General features: G+C 46.5%; 1 protein-coding gene across 5 annotated transcripts in view; it reads left to right on the top strand.

Annotated features, from left to right (window-relative positions):
• Positions 1-913: 913 nt before the first annotated feature.
• The window catches only part of MAPKBP1 (mitogen-activated protein kinase binding protein 1), a 373,799-nt gene continuing 366,562 nt past the window's right edge, over positions 914-8,150 (top strand). For 3 of the 5 annotated variants that reach the window (XM_063947904.1, XM_063947905.1, XM_063947901.1), the window contains exon 1: positions 914-1,087. The gene's annotated coding sequence lies outside the window, so the exon portion shown is untranslated. The remainder of the gene's footprint in view (positions 1,088-8,150) is intronic. The other 2 variants (XM_063947902.1, XM_063947903.1) reach the window with 1 other exon arrangement.

Genomic DNA, 8,150 nt, shown 5'->3' with positions numbered 1-8,150 from the left:
CATGCTTCGGGCAAGGTCGCAGATTACCATTCCCAATCGTAGTCCACGTGGATCGTAATGTATGAAAAAGTAAAAAAAAAGTAAAAAAAGTGAAAAACTCATGTCAACCTTTTGACCTGTCGACCTAGAACATGTCAACCTAGAGACCCTGTCAACCTAGTAAGCCTATCGACCTAGTTACTGTCGACCAATAGTGGTCGACCTAGACAGCTGTGTAGGCCCTATATACATGAATTATACCCTATATACAGTGTATACGTATGCATAGGCCATACATGCCTATTGTGACGCCATTTCAGGGAGACTCACAATTTGGGGCAAGTTCTCCCGGGACCCCACAAGAGTTGTTAACACTTTTGATTACATTGGTCCACTTTTAGCACATGGACCCCCAAGTAGTGTACCACATCCCCTACCATAGCTTGCTGCGCTCGGCATAGGTTACCGCCCCCAATCATACTCCATGTGGATGGTAAAGTATGAAAAAGTTATTAAAATGAAAATAATAGTGAAAACACTCACTGCGACCTAATGACTGTTGACCAATAGTGGTTGACCTATTGACTATTGGCCTAAAGACCGGATACCCCTGTAGTAACAGAGAGTAACAGCAAGAACATGGTCCATCTATACAAAGACAGAAAAAAAGTGATTTAATAGCAATATCATATACTTCTTAATAGAAATTCTAAATGTCAGTAAATCAGCAGGAAGTAAACACAAGGCACACAAACAAATGGAGCATAAATATCAGCATGGAATATAGGTTTCTCATGTGTGACCAGATTATAGTTTTAATATTGCATAAACTACTGACAGAGTTTCAGATAGTAATAATAATATGATTAGGGGATGGATGTGGGAGTAACACTGTCATCTGTGACCAGTAATCCGTTATTACTGTCTGTTAGTTACTGACTGTGCCTGGCCTGCTGCATATAGGCAGAGTATATAAATCCAGGCTTGTACCTGCCAGGCTTCCGTAACTCTCAGCTCCCCCCTCCTCCCCATCTGCAGCAGGCTGCTGGAGACTGAGAATAGAAATCACTCTGCTGCAGGCAGCGGCTGTGTGAGCAGCGATCGGGAGGTATGTGTGTATATGTCTGTATGTATGTAGACACATTGAAACATGTATGTGTGTGTATTCTGGCTGCTGGCAGTGCCCCACCTGTGTATGTATAAAATGTACGTGCTTGCCAGCAGACTGATGGATATTATTAAAAGGCTGCTGATACATGTATAGTGCTCCACAGTAAGAGGGGGTATGTGCAGATTATGCATGCATGCATGCATGTCATACATGTGCAATACATGTGTCAGACAAAGGCTGTGCATGTATCTAATCGCTGTGTGCTTATATGGACTGAGCACTAGATTGGGGAAGAGTTAGTTTTTGAGCAGAATTTCCTGGGTTATTGTTTCTGAGCTCCTACTTGTGTCTAGTTTATACCTGACTGGCTATTCTGCATGCCTTATGTGTGATTATTCCCAGCCTTCTGTTGTATGTGTTATGTGTGTGATCCCTGAAACCCATGATTCATGCAGTGTGGTGATCTTAGTGTTTGCATGGAGCTCACCCTATAAACTTTAAGGTAGGTGCATATGTTGTGGTGTTATTGTCCCTATGGATACAGTCTGTTAGGTGTTTGGTGATGGGCTGACAATCAGATTTGTGTGTTTGCTGAAGCATGTGTGTCTGATAGCCTTCCAGCATGCTAGGCTAACCTGTGCCATTTTAGTTGTTGTAGAGGTTAGACTTGTGGCTCCGCACAGCTGGGTGTGCAGGTAGTGTACCTAAGCTGTACAGCGCTGCAAACATAAACTACCAGTCAAGACCATCCTACCACTTTATTAACAATGTAACCCTGAAACTAACCACATCCTCAATGGGCCGTAAAGGTCTTTTCTGTTAAATAGCAATGTGTTCTGTGCCTTCTAGCTATTGGGCATACCTGTGATCGTGCTGTAGAAAGCTAAATGTGATGTTTGGAAATGAAGTGTCTGATGTTAGTCTTGTGTCCACAGTATTTGCTCTGGTGATGTGTACATAAGGATAAAGTGTTACATTGTGTGTCAGTGTCATGGGGAACGCACACAGGTCCTGTTTATGTAGCTCACGCCATACAAAAGCTGCCTTTAGTGTTACATTGCTATACATAACCTGCATGCCAAGGTGCCCATTCACTTTGCCATCCAGACGGCTCTGAGATCTGGAACTGCACTATGTGCTGATGTCACTTCAAAGCTCTTATGTGTTCTGCTAAAATGCTGCCATATGTTTAGTCATGTGAGGGGGATGTCAGGACAATGTTTATTCTGTGTTTGAAGTTTTTATTATCTTAGCGTATACCTAGTATGTCCCCAAACTTGGAGCCATGTTGTTCCTGCACGGGTGCCACATGTTGCTGGTCCAGGACCAAATAAAATTCTAGTCATTGTGAAGAGCAAAGCCACTTCTGGTGGTTGGCAGTCATAAAGTATGTGGACAATCAGAGGCACAAATCTGCCCACCACCACAGAACTGGATGATGGGTAAGTACAGCTTGCTTCATTTGCTATCAAATTGACTGGTTGATAGCAACTATGTGGACATGGTTCAAACCGTCAATAGGCAGGTTGGCATCCTCACCTGTCATCGGGTTCACAGTACAATGTCGCTATGTGCAGTGTTGATAGCCTGAGGATGCCTCCGGGTGGCGTAGGGTGAGGCACTAGGGAGAGAAATACCGGACTGCTGCATCACAAGTCTTCACCGGCAATTACTGTCTCAGCACTGCTGGTACCGGAGGGAGACCCTGGAACCTCCGCTGCTGCCAGGAGAAGGGAAGAAGTGACTAGACCACCAGGGAGAGTTTGTCGACAATTCATCACGTCCACATCGGGGTGGACATTGTGAATGTTAAGGGTTCCACAGTGTCTACATTCTACTGTCGACAAGTTATCACACCCCTTAATTTAATAACCATTGCAGACCTTCTCATTAAAAAAAACCTTGGTCGATTCAATTCAACACAAATTGAATAACACCGGGAGGAGGTCCCAGTGCTATTCAATTCAGCTATGTCGGAGAATGCCGTTACTCGCTCCTTATTCTATGACTTAAATGCCCTGCGAGATGCTATTTTCACCGCACTAGTGCACAAAACTGCATTGTGGGCCTAGTTTTGTCATATTTCTGCTCGCACCTCAGAAGGGGTGCGAGCAGAAATCCACTAGGCGGACTTAACAACGCATTGAATGGCTATGGGACCTCCTTCCCGGCGCTATTCAATTTACATTAAATTGACCCACTTTAGCCTAAGTACCCGGTGACATAATTGCTGAAACTCTCGAATGACGCTGTGATTTGAGAATGTTTTGCGACCACTAGCTGAAATGAATTGTGAAGGGACACAAGGGTCCCATTAAAAATATTAATCTTTAATAGTCACAAAACTCAGAAATGTTACCCGCAGCTCCACCCCCTGTGTTATTGCACTTAGTAGCAAATGCACAGTTGGGCTAAAGCCATCTTTACAATGTGTCTGTGTCCCCTTGTGCTATGTAAATGACCTCCAGAGACACTAGCAATGTATATACATCCTGATGATTCTCATCCTGCCTATGTAATCGCTCCTTCAGTGTTTGTTTCTCTGATTCCACCTCCTCTTCACTACCTCTCTCTGTTGGAGTACCACAAGGCTCAGTATTAGGTCCTCTGCTTTTCTCTATCTATAACACATCTCTTGGCAAACTAATCAACTCTTTCGGATTTCAGTACCATCTGTATGCGGATGATACTCAAATCTACCTATCCTCCCCAGATTTGTCACCATCTGTATTTGCCCCTGTCACTGAATGCCTTTCTGCCACTTCGTCTTGGATGACCTCTCGCCACCTCAAACTTAATATTTCCAAAACAGAATTAATTATATTTCCACCGGCCAATTGTATTTACCAACCTGATATCCCTATCACCGTTGATAACTCGGCAATCATCCCTACCCCACAAGCTCGCTGCCTAGGTGTCATACTTGACTCTGAACCGTCCTTTGTTCCCCACATTCAATCTGTCTCAAAATCATGTTACATACATCTAAGAAACGACCATATCTTACACAAGACACAGCAAAAACTCTAATCCATGCCCTAATTATCTCCCGCATTGATTATTGTAATAGTCTCCTGATCGGTCTTCCCAAACATAGGCTCTCACCACTACAATCCATTTTGAATGTAGCTGCGAGGCTAATCTTCCTTGCCAGACGTTCATCGTCTGCAGATCCGCTCTGTCAGTACCTCCATTGGTTACCTATATTCTACCTTTATTAAATATAAAATACTTTTACTGACATACAAGGCTATTAACCAAACTGCACCAACATACATCTCTTCATTCATCTCAAAATATCTCCCTACCCAACCTCTCCGCTCTGCACAAGATCTACGTCTCTCATCCACATTCATTACTTGTTCACACTCAAAATGACAGGACTTTATCCAGGCTTCACCCACTCTGTGGAATGCCCTCCCACGCACAATAAGATTCGCCTCTAGTCTCCAAACCTTTAAACGTTCCCCGAAAACTCACCTCTTCAGGCAAGCCTATCAAATTCTAGACCCACCCACATAACCTTCAATGCTTCCCTATCTAATTACATCCTCTTTACAGTACACATAACATCACATATCTTGTCTTTCTTTACTCTCACACCCTCCTGACACTTGGCCAACATTGCGGGGTGATCATATCATACAACTCATGAAGAACCTAGCAATCTGGTGGACCATAATGCAATAGGTAGCATATATCCTTGTGTATTTAAAGCCTATTTCTCTGACGTCCTAGTGGATGCTGGGAACTCCGAAAGGACCATGGGGAATAGCGGCTCCGCAGGAGACTGGGCACAACTAAAGAAAGCTTTTAGGTCACCTGGTGTGCACTGGCTCCTCCCACTATGACCCTCCTCCAAGCCTCAGTTAGATTTTGTGCCCGGCCGAGGTTGGATGCACACTAGGGGCTCTCCTGAGCTTCTAAAAAGAAAGTATATAATTAGGTTTTTTATTTTACAGTGAGACCTGCTGGCAACAGGCTCACTGCAGCGAGGGACTAAGGGGAGAAGAAGCGAACCTACCTGCTTGCAGCTAGCTTGGGCTTCTTAGGCTACTGGACACCATTAGCTCCAGAGGGATCGACCGCATGGAACTGGCCTTGGTGTTCGGTCCCGGAGCCGCGCCGCCGTCCCCCTTACAGAGCCAGAAGCAAGAAGAGGTCCGGAAAATCGGCGGCAGAAGACATCAGTCTTCACCAAGGTAGCGCACAGCACTGCAGCTGTGCGCCATTGCTCCTCATACACACTTCACACTCCGGTCACTGAGGGTGCAGGGCGCTAGGGGGGGGCGCCCTGAGCAGCAATAAAAACACCTTGGCTGGCAAAAATACCACAATATATAGCCCCAGAGGCTATATATGTGATAATTACCCCTGCCAGAATCCATAAAAAAGCGGGAGAAAAGTCAGCGAAAAAGGGGCGGAGCTATCTCCTTCAGCACACTGGCGCCATTTCTCCTTCACAGATCCGCTGGAAGGAAGCTCCCTGGCTCTCCCCTGCAGTCTACACTACAGAAAAGGGTTAAAAAGAGAGGGGGGGCACTAAATTTAGGCGCAGTATATATAACAGCAGCTATATGGGACATAACTCAGTTAGTCCCTGCATTATATAGCGCTCTGGTGTGTGCTGGCATACTCTCACTCTGTCTCCCCAAAGGGCTTTTGTGGGTCCTGTCCTCTGTTAGAGCATTCCCTGTGTGTGTGCGGTGTGTCGGTACGGCTGTGTCGACATGTTTGATGAGGATAATGATGTGGAGGCGGAGCAGATGCCTATAGAAGGGATGTCACCCCCTGCGGGGCAGACACCTGAGTGGATGGACTTATGGAAGGAATTGCGTGCACGTGTCGACTCCTTACACAAAAAAATTTGACGACATGCCAAATGCGGGACAGCCGGCTTCTCAGCTCGTGCCTGTCCAGGCGTCTCAAAGGCCATCGGGGGCTCTAAAACGCCCGCTACCTCAGATGGCAGACGTGGATGTCGACACGGATACTGACACCAGTGTCGACGACGATGAGTCTAGTCTAATGTCCACTAAGGCCATTCGTTGCATGATTGAAGCAATGAAAGAGGTGTTACAAATTTCTGCTATAAACCCAGGTACCACTAAAAAGGGTATTATGTTTGGGGAGAAAAAACTACCCGTAGTTTTTCCCCCATCAGAAGAATTAAATGAAGTGTATGAAGAAGCGTGGGCTTTCCCTGATAAAAGATTGGTAATCTCGAAGAAGTTACTAATGGCGTTCCCTTTCCCGCCAGAGGATAGGTCACGTTGGGAGACACCCCCTAGGGTGGATAAAGCGCTCACACGTTTGTCTAAAAAGGTGGCACTACCGTCTCCGGATACGGCCGCCCTCAAGGAACCTGCTGATAGAAAGCAGGCATTATACTTAGACCAGCTATTGCGTCAGCATGGATGTGCAGTGCTGCCGCTGCGTGGTCAGATTCCCTGTCAGAAAATATTGACACCCTAGACAGGGACACTATTCTGCTAACCATAGAGCATATAAAAGACTCAGTCTTATACATGAGAGATGCACAGAGGGAGATCTGCCGGCTGGCATCTAAAATAAGTGCATTGTCCATTTCTGCTAGGAGAGGCTTATGGACTCGCCAGTGGACAGGGGATGCAGATTCAAAAAGGCACATGGAAGTTTTGCCTTATAAGGGTGAGGAGTTATTTGGGGATAGTCTCACGGACCTAGTTTCCACAGCAACTGCTGGGAAGTCAGCATTTTTACCCCATGTTCCCTCACAGCCTAAAAAGGCGCCGTTTTATCAGGTACAGTCCTTTCGGACTCAGAAAAACAGGCGTGGAAAAGGCGGGTCCTTTCTGTCCAGAGGCAGAGGTAGGGGAAAAAGGCTGCAACAAACAGCAGGTTCCCAGGAGCAAAAGTCCTCCCCCGCTTCTTCCAAGTCTGCCGCATGACGGTGGGGCTCCACAGGCGGAGCCAGGTACGGTGGGGCGCCGCCTCAAAAATTTCAGCGATCAGTGGGCTCGCTCACAGGTGGATCCCTGGATCCTGCAAATAGTATCTCAAGGGTACAAACTGGAATTCGAGGCGTCTCCACCCCACCGGTTCCTAAAATCTGCCTTGCCGATTACTCCTTCAGACAGGGAGGCTGTGCTAGCGGCAATTCACAAGCTGTATTCCCAGCAGGTGATAATCAAGGTGCCCCTACTTCATCAAGGACGGGGTTACTATTCCACACTGTTTGTGGTACCGAAACCGGACGGTTCGGTGAGACCCATTTTAAATTTGAAATCCTTGAACACATACATAAAAAAATTCAAGTTCAAGATGGAATCGCTCAGGGCGGTTATTGCAAGCCTGGACGAGGGGGATTACATGGTATCCCTGGACATCAAGGATGCTTACCTGCATGTCCCCATTTACTATCCTCACCAGGAGTACCTCAGATTTGTGGTACAGGATTGCCATTACCAATTCCAGACGCTGCCGTTTGGACTCTCCACGGCACCGAGGGTGTTAACCAAGGTAATGGCGGAAATGATGATACTCCTTCGAAAAAAGGGAGTTTTAATTATCCCGTACTTGGACGATCTCCTAATAAAGGCGAGGTCCAAGGAGCAGTTGTTGGTGGGAGTAGCACTATCTCAGGAGGTGCTACACCAGCACGGTTGGATTCTGAATATTCCAAAATCACAGCTGGTTCCGACGACACGTCTACTGTTCCTGGGTATGATTCTGGATACAGTCCAGAAAAAAGTGTTTCTCCCGGAGGAGAAAGCCAAGGAGCTGTCATCTCTAGTCAGAGAATTCCTGAAACCAAAACAGGTATTGGTGCATCACTGCACGCGGGTCCTGGGAAAGATGGTGGCTTCTTACGAAGCAATTCCTTTCGGCAGGTTCCATGCCAGAATCTTTCAGTGGGACCTGTTGGACCAATGGTCCGGATCGCATCTTCAGATGCATCGCCTAATAACCCTGTCTCCAAGAACCAGGGTGTCTCTGCTGTGGTGGCTGCAGAGTGCTCATCTTCTAGAGGGCCGCAGATTCGGCATACAGGACTGGGTCCTGGTGACCACGGATGCCA

Source organism: Pseudophryne corroboree, chromosome 12, assembly GCF_028390025.1.
Source record: "Pseudophryne corroboree isolate aPseCor3 chromosome 12, aPseCor3.hap2, whole genome shotgun sequence".
NCBI classification, from domain to species: domain Eukaryota; kingdom Metazoa; phylum Chordata; class Amphibia; order Anura; family Myobatrachidae; genus Pseudophryne; species Pseudophryne corroboree.
This window is presented reverse-complemented; position numbering and strand designations above follow the sequence as displayed.